We start from the raw sequence: 13,592 nt of genomic DNA, 5'->3' as shown, positions 1-13,592 counted from the left end.
TTGTAACTGAGAGAGAGATAGAGAAGACTAAAGTAATGCTAGAATGCATTAGCTGTGAGCAATACTGGATCTAACCAAGCAGTTTGTGCTATTAGATAGATCAAACACTTGTTGATTACTCACATCTTTAACAAGTTTGTAGCCCCTAATCGGGTAGGCCTCAAAGCCTTTGTAAAATCCTCTAACAAGGTGGTTCACACATGTGAATCTAAAATCCTCTAACAAGGTAGTCTTTAATCAGACTTATCTCCTAACAGAGATTGAGATTCCTAACAAGATCTATTCTAGTGAAGAACATTCTAATATCGTAATCAGTCTGACCTTAACCAGTCTGGTTTCTATTCTACAGATAGTGACCTATGAGTTCCATCTCACCGTGGTTTTTCCCAGTTGGGTTTCCATGTCAAATATCTTGTGTTATGGTTGTATTGCTTTTGTGGGTGAATGTTTTATTCGCATGTGTGATAACCAGTTTGACCGTCAGACTGCTTTACCGGTTTATCTTTAGACTGTGTAAGTGTTTTAGTGCAAAGATTTTTGGCATACTAATTCACCCCCCCTCTTAGTATTCATCAGTGTTTCCCCTTACAGGGTTTCCACATACAAATATTGGTGTTATGTGTTGTGGATGACTTTGTCTTTATGTTTCATGCATTAATCCTTCTCAGTATTGCAATTAACTATTAAAACTGTCTACTAGCATATTGGACTAGTTTACCGGTATTAAGCATTAAGTTGGTTAAGTTGTTTTGGTTTGAATTTATTTGACAACTGATTCACCCCACCCTCTCAGTTGTCTCTGGGACCTAACATAAAAGGCATCAAAGTGCATGCTGGCTTGACCAGTGGCATCTGAAGTAACCTTTTAGGTTTACCATGAGTTCTAGGAGAAGTGGGTAATTTCCCAACACAAAAGAGTTGCCTGAGATTGTACTCCCCAGGACCTTCCTCTGCAATTTTCATCTTTAGCTTCTCTTTCTTGGGTATAGTGGTGTTTGAACTAGAAAGAAAGGCTGGACTTACAAATGGCATGGATGGGATAGCTTCTCTATTGTTGGGAATGGTAATCTCTATTTGATGGTTGATATTGTTACAATATGCAAAGGGATTTGCATCACCCAGGATTGTAATTTCCACACCATTATGAGGAAACTTGATACACAGGTGGTAGGTGGATGGAATGGCTTGCATGGCATGTATCTAAGGTCTTCCTAACAACAAATTATATAGTAGAGGAAGGTCCAGAACTTGACATATGACGTGCTTCACCATTGGGCCCACTCAGATTGGTCACACAAATGCTCACAATCCCATGGATGAACGCTCTGCATCATCATAAGCTTTTATGGTTATCTTTTTGTGGGGATCTACTGATTCAATTGCATATCCCAATGCTATGACTAATTGTAATGTATAGATATTTTGGCCTACTCCATTGTTGATCAAGACTCGCTTGATTCTGTGTTGGTTGATAAATCCTTCAATATGGAGTCAGACGTTATAAGATTGCTAGAAGGATGTATTGTCACTTTTCAAGAAAGTGAGACATGGTGATGACCTTAGATTTCCAACCATATCTTGGAATTGATCTGTATTTAGATTCGTAGGGACTAACGCCTCTTGGAGAGCTTGATCCAAGATTGTTTTATGAGATGGGGATAGGCACAAAAGCTCTAAGATGGAGATAAGTGTGGACATCTTATCTAACTATTTCACAAGGTTATACTACTTTGGGATGGAGGGGGTGCCTTGTGGAGCTTCTTTAATGGTGATCTTGCTGCGACGCATAACAATATTGCAGGTAGAGCTTGGATTTTTGATGGTAATGGTTGCAATTTTTTCATTGGAATCATATAGATGATTCACAGTGTAATTATAGGTAGCTCACGTATAATCAATTGTAACTGTGTTTCACCCTGAAGTGGAAGGACCCCTTTGATCTTGTGATGGAAGTGGATTCTTAAACATAAGATGATCATTATTTATAGTTTTTGGATCGTGTCCTTCAATTTCAATCTTGCCTCAGTCAATAAGATCCTGAATAAGGTCTTTCAATCAGTGACAATTTCTTGTTTTATGCCCTTTCCCTTGATGGAATTCACAGTGTTCATTGTCCCTCCACCATGAAGGTTTAACTTGAGGTTCATAATTGGATGCCTTTGGTAAGGTCACCAGATTTGAAGAGACCAATTGGCATAACACTATTTCAATAGGTTCTCCTAAGGGAGTGTATGTACGTTTTGGTTTATAATTCTTCTGTCTTTGCCTTGGTTTTTCTTACTGAACATTGCATCCTTGATTTGGTGGGGGAGGAACCGTGTTGGTCTTAGGAGGGGGGTTTTACCCTGCAAATCAGATCACAGGTTGTGCACTTTTGATAGTCCTTGCATCTACAACCCCGTCATTGACGATGTTTTTATTTTTATTTGAAAAGTTAGGTTTATCACTGTTGAATCGAAAGACGAGGCTCATCTTTGAGTTCATTGTATATTTTGATAAGCCCCTTTTTTATGAGGGCCTGTTCACATTTTAAACCCTAGGTGATCATGTCAATAAAGGACTTTGTTTCTTTCATGTCCAAATGAAATTCTATTTCTTCATTCAAGTTGGAAATAAATATTTCCACTAACTCTCTTTTAGGTAGCTAAAGGGAACATCTGCTAGACATTTGTCACCATCGTTAAAGGAAAGCTGAAAATAGCTCCCCTGGTTTTTGCTTGGTGTTACATAGATCGGCCATGGTGATATCATGTTCAATATTATGTGAGTAATGTGCAATAAATTTTTGGACCAGTTCTTCAAATGTCCTAATGCCGCCTGTTAGTCAGGAAAACCATTGCGTGGTTGTCCCTGCCAAATTTTGAGGAAAGAGTCGCATTAGGTATGTGTCCTCATATGCCACTTCTAGGCAAGTTGAATGGAACTCTCTAACATGATTGAGAGGGTCTCCTTTTCCTCGATACTTTTCAAACTTAGGTGTTTCAAACCCTCATGGAAAAGGTGGCATATGTAGGTTCCTATCAAAGGGATAGGGACAAATATTGTTAAGTGAAAACTAGTTTGTTTTCACACCACTGTGGAGTTGTTGGGCAAGATTCTTGACTTGTTACCTCAACATGTCAATGTCATTTGGAGGTGGATGAGGTGGGGGATTTCCTTGATGAAGGTTGTATCTTATGTGATCTTGACCTCTTTTGTCCTCATTATGACTCTGGTGTCCTGATGCTTGCCATAATTGTGTTAAATCAAAATCAAAGGGTGGTTTGGCTCCCTCTTGGGCAAGTCTTAAACAATGAGCATACCCATTATTTCTGAGCATCTCATAAAAAATTTGATTGAAGAGGGGGTTGTGTTGTGCCCTTTCGATTGCTTTAGGAGTGGGAGTATGAGGATTTTCATCATTTGCATTTCCTCCAAGAGCTTCTTGGAATTCATTGAGATTTTCCTCTTCTTCCTCTTCGATTTCTTGTTGTCTAGTCCTTGATCTGGTTTGAGCCATTTTGTTTGAAAGCTTTTGTTGAAGTTTGATGAAAATGATGATGAGTTGATGATGAAATGAAAGATAAATGTTTGGTGAAGTGTTTAACATATGGATCTCTAGCACTAAAGGTTTGATGTTACCCAAGTGCTTTTATGAATTGCTTGTTGTGTTTGTTGACAATGTTTGATATGATAAGGTTTAGAGAGGCCCGAGATGTGTTATAGACCCAACTACCTAGTAATGAGAGGATGCACTCATAGACTAGTTTTAACCTGCGTAGAAATGCCTCTTAGGATGAGTTTATCCTAGATGTAGAGACACTTTAAAAAAGATGTGTTTATTTTTTATTTAAGCAATTACTAAAAAGGAACTTTAGGACAAGACCTTCTTAGGTTTCGAGAGTTGGAATGGATTGATGATGTGTGAATGTGAGAAATGTTAACTTCAATAAAAACTCTGTGTTACAAATGGGACAAATTCTTCCTCTTCTCTTTCCGGGGTTGGTGGTTCTTCCCTAGCTGAGTTATATGTGATGCAATTGTCTAGAAAGAAAGCAAGATTGATTTTGCCTCCTTTGTTTTTATGACAGCTCAAAGCTCTATATTGAGTAAAAGCTCTGTGGTTTAAAGACTCTTGATCAAATTTGTTAGATTTCTCTTGAAGATATAGACATATATGATGCAAGAAGGCTCTGTGTGAGACAAAAATTTCTCTATTGAGATAGAAAAATCTCCTTCTTTTAATGAAAGCCTTTGAGCTTAATGGTCTTTACTTCAAATTAATATTTTGATGAAGATTTTTCCTTCACAAAATGTGAAGGATGGTCATATAGTTTTGATACCTTTGTTTGTCCCTTTGGTTTTTTGTTTGTTTTTCCAAAAGGTTGGTGTTTTGAAAACTTTGTGTCGGATGAATACTTGTTTTTTTTGGAATTGACTTTTCTTTTGATTTTTCTTTGACAAGAAAACAAAGCAAGCACACAAACACAAGAATGTTCCAAAAGGGTTTCTTGAGAGAGGGCAAAATGGAGCCAGTTGATTTTCAAAGGGTAAGGCTTGGGAAGTGTGTCCTACACCTTTCATTTTGCCTATGAAGTGTTTTGCAACTCCCAGTTTTCAGTTTGGATTAGTTTATCAAGTACCCATTTCAAGGGGTGAGCTGAAAGTGCATCATAGGTGCAAATGCATATTTTATTAAGTAACCTACTTTGAGTGCCTATAACTTTTGCCATGTTGATTGTCATGGTGAAATTCAAAGTGCACTAAATTCTATACATAAATTTGAGTCAACATGAAAAATTTCAAGTCCCTGGGAATCCATTTGCTCAGTTTGGTAAGCTCAATCCATTTGCAATTTACTGTTTGCATAAGTCCCTGTTTCAGGCTGTTTCGGGAGCTAGTCAAAGCCTCACTTTGCACATTTGTAAGAGATGCCCTGGTGAATGTCATGTCAAAATTCTTTTTCTAGGCTATTTCTGGTATAAAAGACAAGCTATGTTTCAAATTTCAAGCTCCTGCCAATCCGTTTGATTAGTTTTCAAAAGGGTTTCTTGAGCCACCTTATTCAGTGTTTCGTACTTTCATTGCTACATCAGTTAATGTGGCCATTTTCATGAGCTCCCTATTTGCACTCAGTCAGCTTCTCGGTCGAACTGAGAATTTTAAGTTTTGATATGTACTTTAAGGTACCTATGCCTCAGATTTGAGGTTCTATGGAGATCATTTGATATTTGTAAGAAAGGCATCATAAGTTCCCTAGGCATTGACTTCATCAGGTCCGCATTGTTGACAAATCTAGTTGGTCATCTTTGACCATTAATATTTCTTCACTCGGGATTCTTCTTGAGAAACTGTTTGGTAGAGTTCATGTTTGTATATCAGAGTACATGCCTATCAATTTGCAAGATACAAAAAGGTGTTTTGACCAGTTTGAAAATTACATCTTTGCGATTAAATGCGAAAATGTGGCGCAAGTGCCGGAAAGTTGTGAAACTTAGTTTAATGATCCGAAAATGGTGCCGATTGATTCTAGAAGTATGTTTAAGGTTCGTGAGGCATTTCGAAGGTCATTCGCATGAAAACGAAAAAAAAATTTAGTCAGACCCACTTTGGGGCCCGACCTGACTTGCCACTCCATGTGTCTTCTAAGCAAGGTTTAAATTGTTATTTTAAATCATACGTTATATGATTTAAGTATTAAGGAGTTCATGAGGAATGAAGAATATTATATGTTCCAGGATGCCTATCATCCCACAGATGAAATGTTGAAATAGATGGATGCCTTCCCAATTCAAGGGAATGCACTGAATATGTTTTTCAAGAGAACAAGGGCTATGGTGGGATTTGGATTGAATTCTTTGAATGGAAGGAAAGGAGTGTTAAAGGGTGTTTTGGGAGGACCTTGGGTTTCAAACAATGCTTATGATTTCATTCAGTGTATAGTTGATTATGGTTATCAAATAAATGCATGGGAACTAGGAAATGAGTAAAGTGGAAGTGGTGTTGGGAAAAGAATTAGTTCTAAGCAGTATGAAACTGATGTAATTAATCTTAATAGGATATTGACAAATATTTATGAGGATTTTCAAGTGAGACCCCAACTTGTTGCACCTGATGGATTTTTTATACAAATTGGTTTAAGTAATTTCTTCACAAATCAGGATAAAACATTGTAGGTGTTGTTACACATCATATTTACAATTTGGGGCTAGGTGTTGATCAGCATCTTGTGGACAAGATATTGGATCCATATTAGCTTAGCCAATAAGATATTACATTCAAAAACCTCAGAAAGTTTCAATGTAAATGCATTCTGGTAGGTGTAGCTTACTTTTGCAACCATTATCAGCTCCTCCCTATGCGTGGTGCATGAGCCATGAAACATTGAAAAGGATTTAGAAACTTTAAAGCAAATGTAATGTGGAAGGTGCATAAGCAAAAATCCAGTGCTCCTTTCTAGTAATCCTCCCTACATGGTGGGTGAGCTGGAGTGTGGCGTTGAAAGGGCATATTAACTTCAGGCACATAATATTTGGCAGGTATATAACCAAATTCCATAGCAAGTCAATCCCTCCCCTGTGTTGGAAACAAGGGGCAATGTTTAGCAGTTAAAAACACTTCAAAGAAAATGCAATGTGGAAGATGCAGAAGCCAAACTCCAACGAACCTTGCCAGCAATCCTCCCTTTGTGGTGGGTGAGATTGAGTGTGGTGTTGTAAAAGGTTTTCGAAACAAACAACAAATGCACATTGGCAGGTGTAGGCCAAATCCCATGACCTCTACCAGTCCTCCCTCCTCCGCGCATAATGATGAAGGTATTTGGTTAAAATGCTTCCAAACAATTGCAGTGTGGCTATAGGTGAGAAAAGTCAATGAAACTCCAATAGCAAATCCAATTAGCAAGGTTGAAACTAAAACCCTTTCCTATGCAGGTTAAGGGCATTGTAAAATTTTAAACAAATTGCAAGGCAAGCGTAATGCCAAGAATCCTCCCTGTGTGGTATGGGCAGCGCCATTCATTTCCCAGAAAGCTTCAAATGCACAGTGCCAGGCAAAACCATTATCGCACATCGGTTGGGCGATGAGGTATTTTGGTATTTAAATGTGGGAACACAAATAACCATAGTGTCAAAAGCTTGAAGCTTTTGACACAAGGTGCCTATTGGACACCCAGTGGACCCCATGCATGTGGGCATGAATCTTGAGGTAGCCAAAGAGATAGCTAGCGACCAGGTGGACCCCACGTATGCACGGATCCCGAGGTGGGTGGGTTTTGCCGAGAAAGAATAGATTAACGAGTAAGTAGGCTCATAGCAATCGGACGACTAGCATTGTTTTGCAAGCCAAAGATGCTCGAAAGATAGTCTTCATGAAATGGTAAAGATCACGCAAGTTGAAGAAGATCCAATGCTCATCACAGTTTCACAAGCTGAAGTTGTTCGCCCATTAACCATCATGAAACAATGAAAGATGAGGTGGCAGGTCCAAGTGGCACATGAGCTGGTGGATCTCGCAGAGGTGGTGATGACAAGGTGGACAAGTGACAGTCTAGTGGTGGTGATGAGGCAGACAAGTGGTAGATGAGTGAGGTGGTGAAAAGTGGACCCCGTCAGTGAATTGCAGGTTACCATGTGGTAGGGCGTCAGGAGTAAAATGGATGAAAAATCAAAGTTAATGACATAGTTTCAACTATAGAAGAAATTCAAAAATTTAAATGATGGCCTATATTGAGAGATTATTTCACCCAAGGGTTAATTTTTTCCCCAATATAGAAGTATTATATACCCCCGAAAATATTTTGGAACAAGGAATCCATTTATGAAGTTTGATTCAACAAAAATCAGATATTTCAAGAGCAGTTTCCAAGGGAAGGAGAAAGGAAATGAAATTGAGTTAGGGAAAGAAGACACATGGCATGTTCTGATGAAATCTGATCTTTTTCCCTCTCCTTCATATTCCCATTTCTTCTCATTTGTAAGGGTTCAAGAAATTTGGAGAAATGCTCCAGATTTTCATGGTTTCCAATTCTGAGTTTTCTTCAAGATTGTACAGGGCAATGTCCTTTTCCATAGAATAGAGTATGATTCATGCTATAGGTGTTATTTGTTGCAGGTTCTTGTGTATGTAAGGCATGCACAAGTTCACACAAAATTTGTTTCTTAAATGTATCTTCATTTTATTCAAATTTGATTCTTAAGGAGGATCAAGTTTGTCATGAGCAGTTGTGTTTGTGAGTGTAATGCTTGTTTGTAGGTAATCTTCAAGGAAGATTTTAAACTCTGTGAGAAAACAATAATAAAAAAGGGTTCATGCTTTTGGATTTGATATTCTATGGATAATCTTAGTAATGCATTTATGCAAGGCATTAATGTAGGAATATTTCATGATGAAGATGGATTTGTAATGAATGTTTTCATTTGTAGTCTGATGTATGACTTTGTTGCCCTTGGATAAGGCACTGGTCTAGCAATTCTAGGGATTCTCATAGATCTTAAAATCCAACATCAGAATATCTCTCTTTGTTTTATGTTTTGTGGAAGTGTTCCACCTATCTCATGCTTCAACTTAGTTGAGACGTCAATGTAGATCTAGCCCATCTGTAGTAACCTCCTAGTTGTTAAGCCTTATGAGATCTATATGCTTTTATTGATGTTGTCATATGTGGGTAAATGAGTCTGATTCAATGCATCAAAGGGTGTGTTGTTCTCAAAATCTGATTCACTTTAACATCCTTATAGTGACATGATAACTCTGTATGCAGAAGAGATATTAAAGAGAAGGAAACTTTCAGGACAACATATGACAAGGTTTGATTAACCTTCTACACTTTGGACTTATTCAAAGTCCAGGCGGGTATACTTTTGTTAACTAAATTCACACTTTTAAAAGATGAATCCACAGCAAACCAGTCCAAAAACTAGTGGATCCAATCACCTTAAAACTAACTGAAACAAAGGAATGAAAATTGTACTCATGTTTAGTATTGACCTACAAAATATGTAATAGATGACCTTGATCTATACTAGTGCCTTATCCAAGGTCACAGAGTCATCTAAGTTCAAACAATACTCCCACAATCAAATATCTCCACATATCCCATTAGTTTGGCTTCTGCAGATCCCTATATATGCCTAACACACATAAGAAGTTATTCATACCAAATTAAACTGTGCTCATCAAGATTCAAAATATCCCACAAATAATTTACTGGTAGAAATGATTCCTGCATTTTAATTCCCCTCCTAAAGAGAAAAGCTAAGAAACATATCTACTGAAAGTTGCCTTACAACCCCTATTCAGACGAGATAACCCAAATTATTCAGAATGAAACAGTAAACACTTGCAAACATATTTGAAGACAAAAAAAAGTTTAAACTCAAAAACAATGGTCTGTATATTGATATTTTCTTCAAAAAAGTATTACAAAAACCTTTGAATATTCTCCATTAAAACTTGGAAAAGCCCAGATAAATTTCTGCAGCATTTTCTTACAATTCTTTGTGATCATCTTTCTACTAGTCCTGGTATCCATTTATAACAATATGGATGCATACAAAGCTTCGGACTTTCCTAGGAGAGTTTTTTACAATCATTACTTCTCAAGAAGAAGTTACAAAACCTTTTACAAATGCGGTTACAAGTCTCTTTCAACATCCATGGCTTGTTGTTGTTGTTGTTCTGTTACAACATTTTCTAACTGCTCCACATCAAGCACTGCATATTTGCTTGTCCATTCTTGATACAACTCATCAGTGGGCCATGAGAAGTTAATTACTTTTGCTTTTGTCTTGGCTAATCTTTTCCAAGAATTTCTCATTTTATTGACCTCTGAATTCAGGAAACCATAATGAGGTTTAATTTTCTCAATCTCTTCAATTGTTTTAACAAATATGGAGGAATCCTCTGATTTAACAATTCCTTTTATCCTTAATGACAATTTGGCTTCTAATTTATTAAGCCATATTTGTTTGTCCTTTAATTGGTTAGGGCTGACAAAACCTCTTGGGAGCAATTCAAAAACTTGATCAGTGTACTCCTTTTTGTACAAGTTGATCTTTCTATTTGCATTATCTACTCCTTCTGCTAACTTTACTAAATCCTTAGTCATATCATTTGTAGATTTAATAATAGGGTCAGCCCCTTCTTCATCATAGGATACTCAAATCAGTTCTATATCCTTCTCTCTGGGTCTCCATTTATAAAAAATAGACGTTAACACAGCCTTGTCCCCATTTAACTCATTCCACATTTCTATAATCTTACTCATGTTGTTATACATTAGTGAAGACCCTATAGTGTCAACAAAACTTAAAATTGTAGCCTTTACCCTCTCTTCATATTTCTTTGCATATAAGCCTTGAGCCTGTTTTAAATTCTCCAACTCATGGGGAGTGATCTCAATCAACTGAGAACTAGAAGGTGCTGGAGATGGTGGGAACTCAATAATGGGGCTGGTAGGTGGAGGTCTTGTAGGAGAAGAGGAGATCATCAATGTTGAGGACTCACCTTGATGATATTGTCCTGCCAATTGGCTTTGCAGCTTGGCGATGATCCTATCTTTACCTCTTACCTCTTCCTTGGCATTGTTGTAAGCTTTTAGAACTATCTCCAACTTAACTTGGAGATCCGCCTTTTACTTGGCCTCCCTTTCTACTACTGCAACACTAAACTTTGCAGTCTTTAGCATAGTGCTAGCAGCTTCCACTACCCCAGTGTTCTGCACTCTTTTCACTATCATTCCTCCAAGGTAACTTGACCCTGGGGTGTCCTTATTCCTCTTATTTTCATCTCTTTTAAGAGACCACATGACCAGTGCAACATTATCTTTGCTGAAAGTGATTCCCTCCATAGGTTTGGTCTCTTTTCTTATTTCCTCTAAAACCAAGGCATCTTCTATGTCCCATTCAGGGAGAATGAGTACCCCAGCCTATGCTACCATGTCTCTTCCTACTCAGGAGTGATGGTCTTAAACTCATCAGCCATTTCTTTCTTTATCTCTTCCTCTACCATAGCTGGATCTCTATGGGGTTGCTCCCCTTTCCTCTTTTCACACCTAGCATTAAATTTATCAATGTTTTGTTTCCACACAAACTGCATGAAAGCTCTTGATATGACAAAGTTATTATCAGCTAATAAATCTTCACTGGCTTGCTTGATCTTAGGGTCCCACTCTTGGCCTTTGAACTCATTAGTAGTGATGTTCATTTCAGTAGTAAGGGGCTCTTCTAGAATTGCCTCTTCCACTTCATCATATGTGTATGCTATCTCTCCAAGGCTACCTAACTGTAACAGTTGCTTAGCTACTGTCTATTCATCTCCTATATGAATAGGGGATTGAGATGGAGAGTACAAAGGTTCATCAGATTGTACTTCTTTTCCCACTCTTTGTTTCTTTGGGCTATCTTGAATGTCAATGACATCCTGTATCTTCCTCTTTCCTTTAGAGGTAGAGGGCTCCCCTGTTGTAGGCATCAACACACTGTAGTTGGACTTCCTATGCAACATGTAATCACCAGGAGGAATTACTCTGGCAGATGCAGACCTATTCAGAACCAGTCTTGCTTTCTCAGGGTTGTTCTTAATTACAACCTCCCTCTTTTCTTTCAATGTTTGCATCACAACCTCAAAGCAAAGAATCAAGAACTTTATCTTCTCCTCAAAAGGGTGAAAGCTAGACAAAGGGTCATAGTTAGTGTCAAATTGGTATACAAAGTCTAAAACCTTTTTGTAGGCCACCCACTTTTCCTTCATCAACTCTTGTTCATCCAAATCAAACTCATTCCTAATGAGGTCTTTAGGAAACTGGAATTGGTGGGGTCTACCTCTCCATATTGCCCTCTTTCTGAACATGCCATTGAAGAAGTCTTCAGGGTCAACACATCAAGATACTGTAGTTGATAAATGGTATGGTTTAAGGAAATCTTCAAAACACTTCCAACCTCCTTTAATTATCACAAATTGATGTGCTATGGTAACTGTAGGGAAAATGGTCCCTTTACCTCTGCCTGTTAACTCTGCCTCTTGCAGACCACCAATCTGCTTGAGGATCTCTGCAATTCCCACTTTAAGAGGGACCTGATAGGGTAACAAAAATGGAGTGCCTTTGAAGCCATATACTCTGAAAACTATGGAGATAGGGTATAAGTAAATATCACCCCAATTGTGGACAATTTTAACATTCTCAGCAAACTCTTTTGGCCTAATGAATTCCAAAAGAACCTTAGGGACTCTTGGATTCTCTGAATAGATAAGAGTCCTAATCTTAGATGCAAAATACTTATCACATTTTAAGAAGCTTGCATATTCTCTGTCCCATGACAGCACTGCACTACATAACTGCACTAGCATCTTCTCTCCATTTTTCTCTTTCACAATATCCATCCCACTTGCAAAATAGTCACCACCTTTGAATAAAAACAAATGCATGAGGAGGGAATACCACCCAAAAGGCCTATCCACTTTCCCATTCTTTATTCCTATCAATCCTTCATGGATAGCATCAGTGATAAAGGAAGCATAATCAAAGGTCACTACCAAAGAGGGGTTCAAAATTTGAGCAACCATTAGCATGTAATGAGCTGGCATATTTGCCTCAGCATCTTCTCATAGAATTTGGCAGAGTGACCAATATAATCCTTTGGCCCTAAGAGTAAATAGATTTAGAGAAAAAGGCTCCTCAGTGTTAGGTCCTACAACTGTTAACCCACCTATCTTCACAAAGAATTCTTTAAGAGACCCATTTCTAAAGTGGTTCCTCTGCACACTGTAAACCTGAGCTAGTGATTTAAAATTAATAGGCTCTAGAAAATTGGTAAATTCACTAACCCCAAAAGCATTTCTGAACTCCTCATTATTTATTTCAATGAGGGTTTTCCCACTTATATCCTTGACACTTCTTGTAATTGGGTCATAGTTGTGTGTAATTTGAGTTAGGAGATCCACATCCATGAATACTCTGGGGACCACTAATTTGCCTACATCCAACTCCCAGATACTGTTCTGTGGGGCTGGGGAATTTCTCATGCCAAATCCAACTTTAAATAATCCCAACCCAGACAACCCAATTTGAGGATCTCTCAGCCAGTTACCCTTATCATACAATCCCTCTCCTATTTTTAGGCGAGGAGCTCTTGGCACGAGTTCTTTTACCTTTGCGGCCACATTAGTTGACAATGTCAACTGTTTAAAGAAGTCATCACAGATAGCCCTCTCCTGCTAATTAACCTTTCTTGAGAATTCTCTTTTAGGTGCCATCTTAAAGACTATGCAAACAATTTAATTACTAACCCCAACTGTTCTGTGACAAATCAAGACCTTAATTAAAACACATTGTTAAGTAATTGCCAAACAAGAGTATAAGAGAACCTATTTTTTGCTTGAAGAAATCCACTCTACAATTGAAGAAATTTGCTCTATAAGTGCTTCTCTGCAACTACTCTTCAAAATGATGCCTTCATTCAATTGATATGAGATCATATACGGTAGTTGGGCTCTTAACTGTGACATTGATACTGCATGCTTCGACCATCGCTTCAGAATTGAATTCATAGAAGAATTCAAAAATTTCGCTTCAACGGGTCACAACATGCTTGTGTATTTTCCTTCTCACTCTT

The sequence above is a fragment of the Cryptomeria japonica genome, chromosome 11 (genome assembly GCF_030272615.1).
Source record: "Cryptomeria japonica chromosome 11, Sugi_1.0, whole genome shotgun sequence".
In the NCBI taxonomy this organism is placed as follows: Eukaryota; Viridiplantae; Streptophyta; class Pinopsida; order Cupressales; family Cupressaceae; genus Cryptomeria; species Cryptomeria japonica.
Note: the sequence above shows the minus strand (reverse complement) of the source record.